Here is an 18,100-nt window from a genome sequence, read left to right on the forward strand (position 1 = left end):
GTAAAATCATTAAAACAGGAAAAATGTTCAGAGCAGAGACACAACGTGCTACTTTACTAATCCAAGTCTGCTCGCCGATTGAGCAAAGCACTACCTTCTTAAATATCTTATGGTTATCAATACACTGAGGCCACCATGACGTCTTCATGGCTTCATCCCCCCATGACGTCTTTAGATTGGTGTGGACATGATGTGATAACAATGAAATTGCACGTTCTTTCAGACCGAGACATACAGATTCCCCAGTCTCATGGCTATCAGGAGACATGCCCAGCTGGTGTGTAGGATTAAACAGAGACAGTATGATAAGAAGTCTGAATATAACAGTGAAACAGTAACTGATTAAGCGTAAATACGTTTTTCTTCCAACAATCTGCATTAAAATGATCCCTCAGCACGTGTGAACTGTGAAGGTAGATGAACCTAAAACCTCAGCAGTGTTTTTTTATCAACACTATTTTCAATACTTTCATAAATAAGGCATCTCTTTTAATTAATTTGAAGAGCCCTCCAATCTTAGCTTGACCTTTAAGAGCTTCGTCCGATAGTCTGATAGTCAGGAGCGCCGAGCTGCCGATTATGTGCTGCTGTGCTCCAGCAGGCAGAGTGAGATGCAGCCACTCGAGAGGAAAAACCAACCGAATATATGTCTGAATCTATGTGGCTCCCGTCGTTTGAAATGTACACAGCACTCGAGACAAAGTGCGAAACAAAATGATAGAAAATGACTTGTTTTCATGCCACTTTAAAGCGCAGCAGATGATGAAAGCACACAGGAACACGGTTTGATCTACAGGAGAACATATGCATTTGAAAATAATTTAAGAATCATTGCATGAAAGAAGTCTACTCTTTGATAATGTTCTGTGAAGAGTGGGAGGAAAAACCGTCGCAGTGTCCAAAAAAGATTGTGTTAAGTGTTTAGTCATGATTGTTGGAATATTTCCAATAATGCACAAATCACATAAACATTATATAATTATTGAGCCTCGCTAGAAATAAGAAAGGATCTTTATACTGAATTTCAATAATCAGACTCTCCTTGGTCTGAATGATAGTATGTTAGCTATAAAAGATTATCAATGCATATATATATATATATATATATATATATATATATATATATATATATATATATATATATATATATATATATATATATATATATATATTACCTGCACTATACTTGAGTATAATTTGAAATGGTCTCTTCATCCCCACTGGAGATTACAAATAAAAGCAGATACAATCAAAGTAATTTAATTTGGACTTTGGCTCTTTGGAGTGCAGACACAGGTAATTGCATTCGGTTGTACAACATTGCGTATGTAATTGCTCACTTCAAGGGTTATTTCGTAACTTTGTAAAATGTTCACTTCATAAAACCCAGACTTTCATAGAGAGATGATTTATTTTCATCTCACATAGAGTAAATATCCACAAAAAGTTGATTATTGTTACACCACTGAAATATGTACTGCCTCCAATAAACAAGATCTATATTGTGGATTTGAAATAATAAGCTTACATTGTGAACCCCAAGCTTTCCTCCGTGCTTGTGACCTTCCCCAAAACTGAAATTGAAACAGAGGATTTGTTGAAACAGAGGATTTATATATTCTGCTGAGACTTGCACAAGATGGAAAATTCACAGTTCTTTCTTGAAAAAGGCACTTTAAAATGGAAATGACTATTTAACGCCTCTTCTTCCTACTAAGAGAGTTTAATAGTATGAAACAAAAACGCTGCCTGATTTCCATACAGCAGTAGAAAATACATCTGTGCTGATGTATTCACATTAGCCTTCTGTTTGAAATTGCTCTCCGCCTATTTATGCAGAGCTGAGTCATGATGGAAGTCAAAATTATAATGTGGACTTGACGTTGGACAGCCTCAAACAGAGAATACATCATTTGTGATCACAGGAAACCATTTAGAAAACCACAAAAGCAGGCTATAATATTCATTTAGTGCAGTATGTCCATGATTCTGTTAAAGATTGATTAAGCAGTGTTTGTTGTAACTCAGTGAAACAAAAAATGAATAATTCCCTGGATCCATTTACAATTTAATTTCCCGAAAAACACAGCCTCATCATGAATTGGAAAACATCCTGTGGGTTTTGTCAGCATTAATATTTTTCAGTCGGTCTTTTGAGCATACTGAGCAGAAATACTGTATTTATTATCTGCTGCGAAATCTACCTTACAAACAGACATCCCCTATAAACACACTATAATATATCCACTGTTATCTATTGTAACTTTGCCTATACTGTCATCTTGTAGGTATATCAGTACTGCACAATGATATATGATTTAATTGAATGTGCATGTATCAGTATGCTGTGTTATGAGAGTTTCTTGCACATTAATGTTGCTCATTGTTCTCATATGATTCTGCCTTTAGGTGTGGGAGGTCCTGGGTTCAAATCCCAGACGATGATTCAGAACTGTGTCCACACCTTTGCATGATTAAAAGGAGTATGAGACATAGAAAAAGAGCCTTTTGGTCTTGATAACCACCGGCAATATTCAAACCCCATTCTGAGACAAAAAAACATGCCGTCTGAATCATTAGCGTGGGTCCTCATCTCTCACAGTGAGAGAAAAATAGATGGAGATATTTATCTCTGAGTGGATTTTGTGCTTTGATACTCCTTTGCAATAAATCTGTCTGCAGTCTTCAAAGAGACAACACTGTCTCTTAGGAACAAATTCTGTCAGCATGAAGCTTAAAAACCTTCAAACTGGCTTTGTCTGGCTTAGTGTCTTAGCGTCTTTAATTATTTCTACAAGCTTTGTTTGATAAAGTAAGTAAACTATACCTCATTATCGTATTCGGGCATTATAATGAACAGGTATTTAATGTCAGGAGAGAGAAGAAGCAGTATTGCAAATCAATCATTCCTATTCTCTCTAAACAGATTCACTTTCACAGAGAACAAAGGAAATGAGAACAAATTGCAGGTTTGGCACACACTGTGATGAAGGGTAGCTATTCAAGAAACATGCATTAGATTTAGGTTAGCTAATTACTTTTCAAACTGACCCATTTATCTTAATCTGAAAGATAAGACCACTGTATTACTTAGCAGTGCTGAAGGTTCTTTGTTATTGGCGGACAATGCACGATTCACCTTGAAAACACATAATTGAATGGGATTAAAGCACGAAGAGACTGGGAGCTGTCAGCCACGGGCACATAAAATGTCCCGTTGCAGATAGTATTAAAATTCAGCCTGTGTATTATCAACTGGACTTCTTTTGTCTTGGTTTACAGTATTTCATTCAAATATGTCTCTGTTAATATTCAGTTAAATATGTACGTCACCAGAGCAAGCATCTTAGAGGTCACAACTGATTTCATTGTAATAGCAGATTTTATGTTTTTTCCTCTTCTGAGAAGTCAAATCATGTTAAACTTTAGTGATGATCGGGGCAAGTTTGCAAAAGAGACCAATTATTGACCACAAAAGAAACTTTTCCAAATTGCTGCTCTATTTTCTATATTGAATGATATTTGGATACTGAGGCTAAGCCATACTCACTTTATAAAAAAACAAATTCACTTTGTCAAGCTTTTCCCTATTGGCTTCTTTTTTTCTCAGATCTTGTGTTGGAATCCACTTAACATGTCCTGCAGCTGTAGCACTAGTTTACATTCTCCAGTCATTTTAAAGACCACTGTCCATGTCGGGCGACTAAATGAACTCTTTGCCTGATCGTGCAAGTGGTTAAAAACCATCAACATTAAACCCTGATGCACTAAGACACTACATTATTCATTTCTTTATCAGCAGGCAGTTTATAGTAAGTATATCTTGTTCAGACATGATCAAAAAAAGAATATATATAAAGGGGAATATATGTCAGAAAGTCTGCTGAAGCTCCAGAGACGCTGCTCTCTGAACAATCCTGCACTTTAACATTCAGTATCTCCATGTGGTACTGATGCATTACAGTAACTCACATAATAATGAGTAGAAAAAAGCTGAAGCCACAGAAGCGTTAAAGCTTTGGTTGAGAAGCAGCCTGGAGCTTGACAAGGGCCGTGCCAATTGTGAAGGCAGGCTCATTAAAGACTGCCTCCCCTTGTGTGACAGCAGCCATTTGTTTAACGAGCCTATCTCCTCTCCAGCCAACCCAGATGTGATAAGTCAAAGCATAAGAGCATTTGCACAGACACCTGACAAATGACAGTGTGTACCTGCCTCAGATCATAGCAGCATCTCTTAGGAAGAGTAATGTCCAAGAGAAATCAATTTCCTGCAATGAATCTCAGCCGAGACAAAAATCTGCAAGATGTTTATAGAAATATGTGTACACGTGTGTCCACATATGGTCTGAGGGGAAGACATCCTTAGATGGAGAGAGAATGCAATATGTGCAACAACAGATGTGGGTCAGATTATGTCATTTAATAAAATATGAACTAATATATCACATAAGAGTTTGTTATCTAAAATAAAGAACAAGTAGGTCAGACGTGTACATGCTTTAGCGCACTGCCTCAATACATACAGTATTTGTTGACTATTTGAGAAATATTCTTTCCTTTTAAAAAATGTAACACTGAAGCAGACGCTCAGGATCAAAACTTTTGGGAGGAAAAGTTTCCCATGGACTCATTAGAACTGGTGAGAAAGGGTTATCACGTTGAAAGCTCCAGAGCAGCTGCTAAATGGGCCGAGAGGATCCGTCAACTGCTGTACAGAGGTCAAGAATCAACGTCTAGGTTCAACTTCAGCACGAAAGAAGTTCTTCATGTGCTTCGCAAAAATGGAAATTCCTTGAAAACATTGGCAAACTTCATCCGCTGAAAGCGATTGTGTGATTTGATTAATAGCTTCAACTGTTTGAAGTTCCGTCTGGATAAAAAGAAAATATTCTTTCTTTTAAATTGCGTCATAAAAGAAAACAAATAAATACAAATTGTTCTTTAGGCAGTTCAACATCAATAAAACTGAATATTTTATGCACAGAACAACAGAATTTTGCCTCCGTCCATGTACTGCATTTAATTATCTTTAAGTCTTTGCTCAACGACCTTCTCCTTCTATGCTGTTGAGACTATTCTGCCTGAAAGCGATCCATGCAGCATGACCACGTTTACCATAAAACAACCTGAGACCAACTATAGTTTAGTAATCTCTGTCTCATCTCATAGTTCTGCAAGCCTTTTTCAGCAGGTTTTTTAGACACAAACATCACAGTAATGTACGTGGAAGCAAAACAAGTCTTGAGTTCACCTGCTTGAGAAGATAATCCATGTGTGTCAAAACTGCAGCATTTGAAGTACCGGTATTTAGCAGCTTTTAGAAAGAAAAACCTGTATTTCAGGATGTAAAAGGAAAATAAAGATCAAAACCATGAAGCAATGAGCAGAATTTCAACTCCACATTTGTGTTACAACCTGCACTCTACAAATTCACATAGAAGCAATAAGCTGTAAAATGTGGCATATATAACACATCATTGAGCCCGAAATGCTTTTGCTTCTAAAGAGTTATTTTTACCATCCTTCATAACCATAAAGTCACAGACCCTTGAGCCTCAAAAGGACCCCCACAGACTGCAAAGATTCCACATGAAAACCCCCGTTTTCTTCCTGGAATACATTAATGGCACTTTGTAACATCCGCTTCGACTATTTATATAATATGTTTTTCAGCAAAAAAGAAATCACGGATAATGTTGATATTGCTGAAGCTGATCCCCAGCCACTATTTTACACTTGTCTCTCATTTTATACAACATTATACAAGTGTTAAGAGCTGTGGAGGGTTGAGCTCCTGTCGCTGTGTGCTGTCTGTATTTCACTTCCATTATAGTAGTCTCCCTCCGGCTGTATCGAGTGTCTGCTGCTCAGGATGTGGTCCAACAATTAATCCTCAGATTGATTCACTTCCTATTGAATTGCCCCCAAACTCAAGCTGAAATTCAACCTGTCCTTGCTAATCCTAGACCCTGCCACACTAGCACAACTTAAAAAAAAAGGGAGACATGTCGCAACTCCTTATGCATCAATTTATTTAAACTCTATTGAAATCACATTTGTGGAGCAGCGTAGAGTCCTTGGCAAGGTAGGAGCTTTTATGGGAAGTGTGTAAAACGTTTTTTATGTGAAAAGTACATTTTAATTGTGTAAAAACCATTGATCATTGATCTTTATAAAGTTCCAAAAATGTTGACATTGGAAAGAGAAATAGTAGTTTTGAGATAGAGATTTAGTTTTGTCAATGACTTAAGAATTAACTTTAAATTCAGCTTTTAAGTCAACATGATGAAGAAGTCCTTTCAGGAATATTTTGACGTTTCGGGAAATAAACTTCTTCTCTTTCTTGTCGAGAATTAGACGAGAACTAGTTTCATGTTTGTCTGTTAAATACCATGAAAGTCGACAGCCAGTCGACAGTTAGCTGAGTTCAGTATAAAGACTGAAAAACAGGGAACCAAAGATGACCAAACTCCCACTACCAGGACAGCTAAAGCTCGATGATTTACATCAAACCAAGCAACAAACAAAACATGTCAATATGTCAGTCCTCGTCCAAATGAAGTCGACTAACACTCATAGGATTTTTTAAACTATCAATCAGTTGATTTAATCGATCCGTAAACTGAGTTTCTCCACAAAGACTCACACAAAAGCATCACTTTAAATCTTGTGCTTAGCAAAGATGTGTTTCTTGAAAATAAGTAATTTGGCAAAAACAAGGCATTCAAACGAGTAAAGAAGTCTTAGTCGACTAAGACCAAAAATACCGATGAGTTGACGAGCCGACTTAGAGAGAGCCGGCCTATATTAATCAGTGTGCTTTACATGTGCTGATAGTTGTATTTTGTTACTTTCTTTATACTAAGCTACAATAACCATCTTCAGGCTCCAGTCTTATTTATATATCTGACAGCAGAATATGTTCAATAAATACATGTTTTGGGGTCATATCCACGTGGTTGGATGCACCTCTTGTAAGTTGCGTTGGACAAAAGCATCAGCTAAATGAATGTAATGTAACGTAAACACTATTTCTCAAACTGTCAAAATATGTCTAATATAACTCCAGCACAGCTAATTCATGGACCCTGTGGTGAGATTGTTTTGTCATCCCAAAATCTTGTCAATTCTTTGTAGTTTTGGATGATCAATTCAACATCTGCAGTAAAATAGCTGTACAAAGTGACTGCTGGTGGGAAAGTAATGTAGAAGCGATTTGCAGTTGAGGATAAGATGCTTTTCAATACTTCCTTTGTGTGAAATGGAAAGAAATTCAAAGAGCAGCAAAAAAATATATTGTGATGACAATATTGAAGGTGAAAGAAACAATCAATCTTATGTGTTTCATTCAATTCAGCTTTCCTGTAGCTGCAGGATTTAAAATGTTCTGCAGTCTTAGATTGCTTCTGATCATGTTTCCGTTGATAAAGTGTTGGAACAGCATTTTTCACAGAGAGATTTCATATCACTGTTGGGAGATAATATATTGTATTAAAAGGCTCTCAGTGCAATCAATCTTTCCTCAGGGACATGAACAAGAAGCTTAATAAGTTTTATCAGCAGCAGTTTTTGGTGCTCTACAGAGGTCCTGTTCTTTATGATTATAGTGCAGCACTATAGGGCTCAAGGGGCCACTTTGAAATGGTGAGAACAAATATTTCTTAACTGGGAAATTTGTGTGGGGTTCAGTCGGCCACATAGTTTAAACCACTGACTTCTGGTGACAGTAGTGCAACGTGAGATGATAACAATACTAATCCTCTTCAAAGGTAATGTGCTTGTCACAAGTTCTTTAAAAGCTTGCTCTCTCAGTCAGAGAGTGCCAGAGGGGAAACCACTAGGCTGCACTTTGATCTTGCCAGGTATATCACTTTTGATAAGAGCTTCTGAAGCAACTGAGGAAAACTTTGCAAGCTTGGCTGCATGGCACGTCAATTAATGTGAACTGCTGGAAGCTTAAACTGCACACAGCAAGGGATTGAAATTATGTATTTTGTATCTTGTTTGTTTTCTTAATTTTTTTCTCGCAAAGATTAAAGAAAAACGTGTTAGTTTCTAACAGCCCTTTCGATAACATAAGTCTTTACATTTCTCAAAGAAACTGTCAGATCATATGCAGTTATGAAAACTGCAATGTAGATATATTGTGTATCTTGCAGTGCCATTTATTGACAACATACATATATATATTCCTTACCATTCCCTCACCGGGCAATGCTAAAGTAAGTTGCCTCTTGTCTGCGGTCAAAGAAAAGCCTGAAGAATTACAAAATTGCAATTTCTACAGATTCATGTGTTGAATCTGTGAAGCTTTTGTTCAATCCATCAATCAATGCAACTGCTGAGCAATTTACCTCTTAGTTAAATACAAAAGTATGAAACTGAGAGCTGCTTAGTTCTCCATCACTGCAGACTGTATAATGTCACATGAATATGTGAAACTGGATGAGCTGATAATCCTCAGAAGAGGTTCTATTCCTTAAATATCACCTGCACCCAGCTCTTCCTGTTAGCTAAGAGATGGCAGCTCGTATGTATTCTGAGAAAACGTTTCTTAGAGCTCTTTGATGCGTGAAACCGTTCATGGCTTTTCTTTAGCTTCAAACCTCTTTAGCTCCTCAGCCATTTTCTGCTCCTGACATGATTGAGAGTAGTGGTAATGGTAGATTGTAGCCTGAAGACAAACATAATAAAAACCAGTGTCTACTCTTACATCCTTTGAGGTGTTGCGTAGATAAAGACTTGCAGAGGGCAGTTTGTTCAATAGAGCCACAGCTTTAAAGAGTTACCGTAACCAATAAATAAGGCTTTGGTGAATATGTTAGTGTGAATACTAAATAAAGCATACTAACGATAAATAACACAGCAACTGCTTCCCTCATTTTGAGAGAAAAGCAAAACTGGCATTGAAGTGACATTCCCCAACCAAGATGTAACCTGAAATAATCAGGAGAGGCTGTGAGGACATTTACAGCTCATTGTGCTCGTGATAATGAGAGCCTGCTGAGTCAATCAGCAGAAAGCTCACATGCCGGGGGGCGTCTCCTGTGGAGGCACCCTGCTTCTACTGAGCCCCAAATCTAAATATTCTGGAGATGTTTACTTATTTAAATGAGACGAATGTTCCTCTCATGCCACTAGCAGTCTTCAGACGTTTGCAAGATGATTTTAAACACTCGTATGGGGAGTTTTCTTCACATACTCACATTCTGGGTACAATTTGGAGTAATTTCCTGTTGCTGTTTGCACAGCAAAGCGCTTCAGGCTGCGTTCAGAAGGTTTTGGTGAAAAGCTTACAGTATATCCATCTTTTTTAAATGGATCTGGGTACCATTAAACCACCTGCAGGGGTAGGTCTAGATGTTAGAAAGGGGGGACCAGATTACATTTGAACCTTTCAGACCCCAAGCTCAGCGGCGCCCATTATCGGACAAAGAAAAGAGAAGAAAAAGTCAAGTGACGTTACGTAAAGGATCTCCGGAACCACAACCTTGATTAACTTCATTTAAATTACTGAAATATCATAAGGCCTTATGGGAAGAGTTTTGTTAACTTAGAAAAAATTAAATTTACCGTTAAGTTTATGTAATTACATAAACCCCATAGCCTCACCGTCACTTCTGGGCGATGGGCGTAAAGTTTCTCTTGATCGTTAATAAGTACACTTTACAAACTCGGATTTCCATAAACTACACCCTACGAGCTTGTAGGAGTCTAATAAAGCATTACACATCATTCGTTGTAGTGTATTAGTACTGAACTTTTCTTTCCTTGTTCCTTGTTCTGTTTTTCGACTGTGCCGGCTTCTGTGGGCGGGGGAGGTTTCTTACAACGCGTCACGTCTCTTAAGTGGAAATGCACAGCTGGTTACCCAGCATGCAACAATCCGATCATGTTTAGGCATGAAGGTTATAACTTTCACATTTTTTAATTTGTCCGCAATGCTTTTGGGATTTCTTGCGGATTCCGATTCTTTAGGTCATTATCTTTAAAAAGAGGGGTCTTATTAGTATGTGGGCTGTTGTTAAGACACTGAACCTTACAGAACGGTAGTTGGCGACCGTTTAAAAAGGCATTTTTGGGGAATCTTGTCTAAATCATGCTCAAATCATGCTACATCAGTATGATAAAAAAAATTGGTATACAATTTTTTTGGGGGAAATTGAAAACGACTACAAACAACATTTTGTATCTCTTTGCTTTCATTCTGTTTCTCTTTCTGGTTGATTTGCATCTCTTCAGAGTTCATTTGTGTATCTCTGTGGTTGTTTCATTGTCTTTTTGCTGTTCGTTTGCAAACCTTTGTTGTCATCTTGTGTCTCCTTGTGGTTGCTTTGCATTGGAGTCTTTTTACATCACATTTTAGTCATTTTGATCTTCCTTTTCTTTCTCATTTCCTAAAGGCTTTGTATCTTATTGTGGTCATAGTGTGCCTCTATGTGTTTTTTTTTTTGCATTTGTAAGTTGCGTTGTTTTGTGTTTGCATAGAGCCATTTTCTTACACTTTGCATTGATTGACTTTCCAACAAGAAATGTGAACAGTTCATACGGAGACTCAGATCAAGGCCGTATTGGCCTGTAGCTGGGAGGCAGGTTCAGATTCCATCTATGATGCTAACAAACCAACTGACTATCACCTCCTGATTCTCAGGTGGCTGTTCAGTTTGTGTGTGAGTGTACTGAGTGTATATTTTGCTTTGTCTCTTTGAACCACTGAAGTTGCATTTACAAAACAGTTCATTCACAAATACAAATACTGTCATATTTTATGAATGGATGAATAGATGCATAAAGATATCCATAAAGACATGTATACTTCAGTGTGCTCAGTATCATAGTGCTAATGTTGTTATTGTTGCTGTAAATCATTGTTGAAGATCTTATTTTGCATTTTTAATGCTGCACATATCACTGTGCAAAGCTCACATGAGAGTGATGAGGATACAGTAGGAGACAACTAACTGTGAACATGAGACGCATCCGTCTCTGATCAATAATGAGCTTATGACAGTGATGTACTGCAGGAATTGCAGAGAAATTGGAGAGACGAATCGTCCAGAGCTCAGAATACACAGCCCCACCTTGTTTCAAGGTCAATGCTTTGGAGCTAAATGTGAAGTGAATGTCTTAAGCATACTTTACATAAGTTCCTTTTCTTTCAGTTTAGTAAATTACTTGTTGCTAGTTGTAAAAGTATGTTTTTTTTGTGTGTTTGATCAAAATGCCATGCTTTTTATAAAAATATCTATATTTATTCATGTCAGCTAAGTGGAAAGCTTCAGAGTGGGTGAAAACATCTAATGGCAGATCAAGGACTCAACGACGTAGCTAAAATCAGCACTGCACACTGCAAAAAAAATCTACTATTGGTGTTATTCTGCATTCAACTATGCAGCAACTATGGAAAATGTTTCAAATAAAGGTTGAAGACAGCTCAGTTAGCAGTAAGGTGGTCATGGAAACACAAAACTCTACTAAACTTTACTAAATCACAAATTAGCACTAACACTGATACCAAGAGGTATTACATAAAGTACTGAATTTACATTGTCATCGATCTGATGAAGTGTGAAATGTGAATCTGCAAAAGAAAATGTACATACATTCTTGTTTTCATCAACAGCCATTGTGCGATTAGTTAGCTAGCTTGTGAATTCTGCCATGCTTTTTTCATTTAAATGGGTTGAACAGCAGGCTGCTGATGTGATTTATGCTTGTCACAAATTAGCTGGAGGAGAAACACGCAATGATTATAAAAGATCCAACTATTTCCTCGTCACGATTCCACGTTGGCTCAGTCCATGCGATCGTCCTTGCGGAAAGGTTACGCACAACCTACAACTATCCGAAGAAGGACAAGCTGCTAACCAGCTGGAGCTGCATCCGCTCTCTTCCAGGTGAGCTGCAACATCAATTTACAGCCTCTCCGACGGCTGTTATCACCTTAACAACAAACAATATTAGCCATTTTATTTTGTAGTTGTCACATGAGCAAGGAAAACAGTTGTCACAATGAGGTATAAACAATGTCCGTTCAACTCCTTTTCTATTTCTTTGGTTGGCAGTATTGTTTGACCGCATTAACTCACGAATCCTGCTAAATGATTTTCTTTTGCTTGAGTTAAAAGACGAAAGATGATTACTCCATCAGTGTTTCTCTTGCTCCATCTGCCATTGTGCGGCAATCTGAATGCTTCATTAGAGCTGGAAAACAGCATCCTCCTTCTGTTTCATGTTGTTAAGCATCAAGCAGATTCCCAACAATGTTCAACCAGGTGGCAAATAAAGTAAAACACCAAGTAGAGGCTGCCAGCCTTGTCTGTGTTTGTTTTATTGATGCTAAAATGCTACGAGTAGCATATGTAAGCACTGCCGAAACAGCACGATACTTAACATTTAATACACTGTAATCAGCACATCATCGGGCTAAAATACTGAAGAAGTAAAGCTCTTTGCTCCTCAACTTCTGTTTCCTTGAATACCATAAAGTTCAATTGGAAGTTTTTGCAGCTCAGCCGGTTTTAAACTCGATGCCCCAGGCTCATTACACTTTCTAGTCACCGTATGGATTTACTATTACGGCAGCTGATTGTCTATACTGCGTCGTTGTCCTTAGCAGAGGCAGAAGAACAGAAAAGCAGTGATTTAGTTTTAGACTGAGCAGGTTTGAAAATACCACAGCCAACAAAACAACGGCTAAAATCAATATCTAAGCATGGTACGGTCACGCTGCCAATTGCTATCTGGTGCTCACATAGAGTAGTTCTTAAGTGGACTGAACCTTGAATTACAGAAATAAAAGCATTGTTGATTACTGGCCGCCGAGGGATACCGGCAATAATGCTCACCGCTCTAAAATAAGACGCGGTCTACTTGCCCAAAGTGGCTTTCTCAATGAAACCCATATTTGTGTTTGAGGAAAAGTGTGGCTGTAATCTGAGCCTGAAACCAATAGAATATATGAATCACATGCTGGAGTCACTTTCAGTTTAAAAACACCCCCCCCCCCCCCCCACACACACACACACACACACACACACACACACACACTCAGCATTTCATTCCCCTGTCTCTTTTCCCCCGGCACAATGACAAGCTTCACATATTAGACATGATTTTTTTTTATCTGGAAGAAAAAGCAAGTGGAGAACAGTATGTGACAGAGAAAGATAGCGCGCTCCCAGAATAGCAATTTTTGTCCGGATGAGAGGGATAGTGATGATGACTGTGTGATACTTATGGGTCTTTTTCACATGTTGAACTCAGGATAATCATGAGGGATGAGACCGCTACCAGTCCAGTCAAGGGGAGCAGAAGTGGTAACTAAAGCACTCCCTTGGAAAAGGATTTCATAGGTGACCAGATAATAGTATTCATTTCTACATCTACCAGCTAGGTGGGTGATCTAATGCAGCGGGCTACAGCTGCGCCGTAGTTTGTGGGTGATACTAAAGGGCGTCAACCGCACTCCAGTGAGCCATTAATTAATTTACGTCACATAAATGAGTCCAAGTGTATGCCTCTGCCACACACAGACAGCCCCTCTGCTTTCCCATTGTACGTGATAAATTCCAGCACTGCTGCACACAGCCACATTTTGGCACCCAATTGAACACAGACGGGAAAAAGAGAGAGAGAAAAATTTGGAGGAACTTGAAAAACTCTCTCTCAGAGTTTTAAATAAAACATAGTGCAATTCAACCTCGACTGTCTCGCCTGAAAGGAGTCATAAATACCACACACATGTCAAACCTTCATAGTGTCTGCCACATGTGAGCTGCAGACAGCTACACTGGATCTGTTGACAGCGTTACAACCCACACATACGGCACACTTTTTGTTTTTGCAGCTTAAGCCACCGTGTTCATTTTGTCACAGTCATTTATCTTTATAGGTTAAGTAGATGGAAAGTACGTATATTCCCTTTCTTGCTGAAAAGATTGATGCCACTCTTGTGTCTGCCCGGTATCTGCAATATAAGGCTACAGCCACCAGCCGGGTTAGCCTAGCTTTGCATAAAAGACTGGAAACAGCTAGCCTAGCTCTGTCCAACTTCTCTAAAGCCCACATGTTGAAATGCTGGTTGAACTCGCTAAGCTAATAGCCTTCTGGCTTTAGCTTCATACTCAGTGCATAGACATGATATTGGCATTGATCATCAAACTATCAGCCAGATCTAAACGTCAAAATATTCCTTTTATGTTGTTGCACACTAAATATGTGTGGTTATAGGCTAATACCCAACTAGTTTTTCGGTTTGCAGAACAAATACATCTTTGCTCGCGGCTTATTTTTTCCCCTCACATTGGAGATGTGATTGTCTTTGTGATTTTGTTCTCTGTGTAGCTGAATAATGAAGTGTACTTCTGCTGGAGAAAGACTCCTGAATATTGACATCAGCTTCATCAAAAAGTGCTTGTCCATAGCACGGCTCGTTTCCATGGAAACATGCGGCGCTCTCTCGATCTCCTTGGCCTTCCCTTCAATCTCCTCAAGTCTGACTCCAGTGTGGAGCTGCTGATGCTGCGACAGACACTCGTCTGTAATGACTCGTTGATGTGTTTTATATCTGTCACTGTTGCCTTCTTTTTTAATCCTCTGGGTTTGCAGAACATGTATATATTCCAAAATACCGCTTGTACAACTTTATATACAAGGACTGTCTTATTATATGACCATCAATCACATGTAGGACACGTACTAAGAGATGACGATTGTATGTTGCAGCATAATGTGAAACCAGTGGCGGGCCGTCAGGGCCTTCGAAGCCTTCTCTGAAGGCCTAAACAGAATCACAAAGTTAATTTGAATTTTTTTTTTTAATTTTTAAAAAAGTTATAACTATTTTATAATGTAATATTTTTTCACAAATACACTACATGTATTATAATTATTTTTGGATATTAGCTTATTTTCTCATATCACAGCTGCCTTCATCTGTTCCTCTGCTCCTTCAGGCCTCTTGTATGGTTTCTTGGGACTTGTTTAACAGCAATTTTTATCCAATCACATTTCACCTGTCTTCCTCTAAGATTAGCTTGGTTAAAATACAAGAAAAGGCCTCAGCGAGACCCTCGACGTGTGATCGGTCCCGCGTGACCATTAACATGCGCTGTGATTGGTCAGTGAAGCTACCACGTCAAATCTAGAAGCTAAAATATCAGGATTTACTGAAGACCCCTTTCCCACAACGGGTTATGTGCGTCTGGTGAGTGAAATGCTGATTATGTTACTGTTTTATACATTTGCAGTTGTATTTAATCATAAACAAGCCACAGCGCTGTTGTTGCTGCTGCACGTGGGGCTGCTGGTGGCTCTACCCGCGGCCTCTCCCCGCACCAATGTGCACTGCTGTCGCCGGCGCTGCTGTGCTGCAATGTCTTGTCTCTGCACTGCCGCAGTTTTGTTATAACTAAATGTGACTGATTGGTTGTTGATATGGACAACATGCATTGTTGATGACCCACCGGGGTTGGGCTCGTCAAGTCGGTCAGCCTTGATGCACATCATCACGAGGCACTACTCCACGGAGTGTCCGCGGGGAGTCTGCACGGACTACGGCGGGAAACGGCTTCGCAGGTCGGCTCTGCGGCAAACAAAATAAAAAATTATAACAACATTTAGCTTTTTCTCCATTAAGTTTTGAATTTGAAATTGTCAGTAGTTCATTATACATTATGTTGGTTACATGCTAGTTTCATAGTGTGTTGGTGCACAAATAAATGGTCTGCAAACTTCAGACTGACATTTACTGTATTCTTAAAGTGACATTTAAGGAGATCATATGCATATGATCAACACAGCATCGTCATCATTTTCCACTATGTATTTATGTTAATTAGAATAGTATAGTAATGCAATATTGCCATTCAACTTCCCAAGCCGTAATTGTGTGTGTTTAAGTGGTTTCTAATATGTCATATGGCAGAAATGTGTCCAGATTGTAGTCATTTTCACAGTAAAACCCCCTAAATCAGTTCAGATTGGCTAAAACCCATCCCTCAACGGAAAACAGCTTGGCCTCAGCCAACAGCCGAGTGACCCAGTGGCACATTTTGTTGTTTTGGTTAGAGATTTAAAACTGTGCAGTTTTGTGTTTTGTGATGTCTCTGTAAATCCCCACAGACCGTCCTTGAGTACTTTTGTTCGTCTTAGAGGACAAGCGAAGTTGAGGCATCCAATTATGAAGTCTTCTATCCAGCACTTTTTTCCTAATAAGATATTATCTATGAACCTTGAATGACAATTTTTTCTCAAATAAACTAGATGGACCTTTATAGGAAAAAATATCCTTTGTAGCAAGGTCATATACATTTTGGAGCCTGGCAGAGAAGCTCTGACAGTTTCAGATTAGTGTTCTCATCAAACAGTCTGTCGACTCTGACAAAAAATAAGCAGACGACGTCTGTTCTGGCCTTAAGCGTGCACACCCATACACAATGACAGGCAGGCACACAGATACACACTCTATGCACAAAGTAAACACACACCTACACTCACACATCATCTGTCATACATTCAGATAAAGAGCAAGGAAATGAGAGACACATGGAAAGGGAGGTAACACACATTATGTTGCTGCATGAATTGCATGCAAGATCAAAGAAATATGGCTATTGTGTAATGTCAAAAAATGAATGTTTGTTTTTGCCCACATAAGCCTGTTAGCCCATACAAAGGTCTTTAAAGAGTGAGACATGCTATTCTGTATTTGTTTTTCATCCCGTTATTTCAAACAACCATCAATCTGTTTTACAAAATGAAACACTGTAAAAATAAAGCTTATGGGTGAATCAAAGGACAACAGTTGGGCTTGTCAATTCCACAATTTTTTGAGCCTGGATACATTTTTTCAAGCAAATATTGAATTGAAACTTGTGTGCAACGAGACATTTTGCATGTTAGCCTTATATATTGCTCTTGTCATTTGCTGATATCGTAAAATACTTTGACAGATTTACTGTGGTACTAGAAATGGGATCACACCAGCTGTAACACACATTGGACCAGGGGCTCTGCCTTTATTTTGATTTCAACAACACATCTGTGAACTTTTGTGACTGCCTTTTGCACTGTTGTGACAGCATTGCGTGACAAAATGTGTTTACAGACACAAAGTGTTGGCAAATTACTTCAAACCACTTCTGTTGTTGTTCCTGCTACAGTAGGTGTCACCACATTTTACCACGATGACACACGCACAGACTCATAAGATGAAAACAATATCAACCACGTGCTGTTGCGTCAGGCATCAAACAAAGGTAACAGGTAGAACTTGTTCCTGTCTCCATTGCACCTTTCAAAAGGTACAATCCTGGGCAGCATTAAGTTCATTTGATGTCATGTGACTTTTCACTCTAAGTTACAATAGAAGTAAGATGGAAAAAAGATGTATTTTGAAGCCCTATATCTTACAAACGGGGTTTATTAGGGTGATGTCATTAAGAGATATATATATATATATATATATATATATATATATATATATATATATATATATATATATATATATATATATATATATATATATATATATATATATATATATATATATAACACTAAGGAAGAAAAACACACACAGAATAAGTGGGACATGGAGAGAGGAGGAGAGGGAGACTGCTATTGATTTGACAGCCAGTTAATTCAAGTCTTTTGTTACCTAATACAGTCTGATCCATCACCAATCACATCCTACACCAGAGCACTAAATGTGATTCGCCCCGAGCATGTCGATTCTCTTTCAATAAGACACCTGGGGAAAAAAAGAAGGTCCCATTATCGGGAGGATTGTTGCTAGCAGGACTCATACGTGATGAGCCAATTGTATGAGTTTATTACCAGGAATGTGTAACACAACTATTATGTACTCAAGTATGTATATGTACCTGAAGACATCCCCCTTTTGTAACGTCCAATGTTAAGCACGAATCATTGAATTTAATGTACACGACATGTATGGTGCATATCAAAATACACAAAAACAGTGCATTGTTTATCGGTATCACTTCAAATGTTATTGCTGTTTTAAAAAGCTTCTTCTCCTTCATCATTTGTGTATTTTGTTGTGCTATACTTTGATCGTATTGGGTACCAACACTGT

Source organism: Clinocottus analis, unplaced genomic scaffold (genome assembly GCF_023055335.1).
Source record: "Clinocottus analis isolate CAN_PGR_092001 unplaced genomic scaffold, fCliAna1.0.p SCAF_6, whole genome shotgun sequence".
Taxonomy (NCBI): domain Eukaryota; kingdom Metazoa; phylum Chordata; class Actinopteri; order Perciformes; family Cottidae; genus Clinocottus; species Clinocottus analis.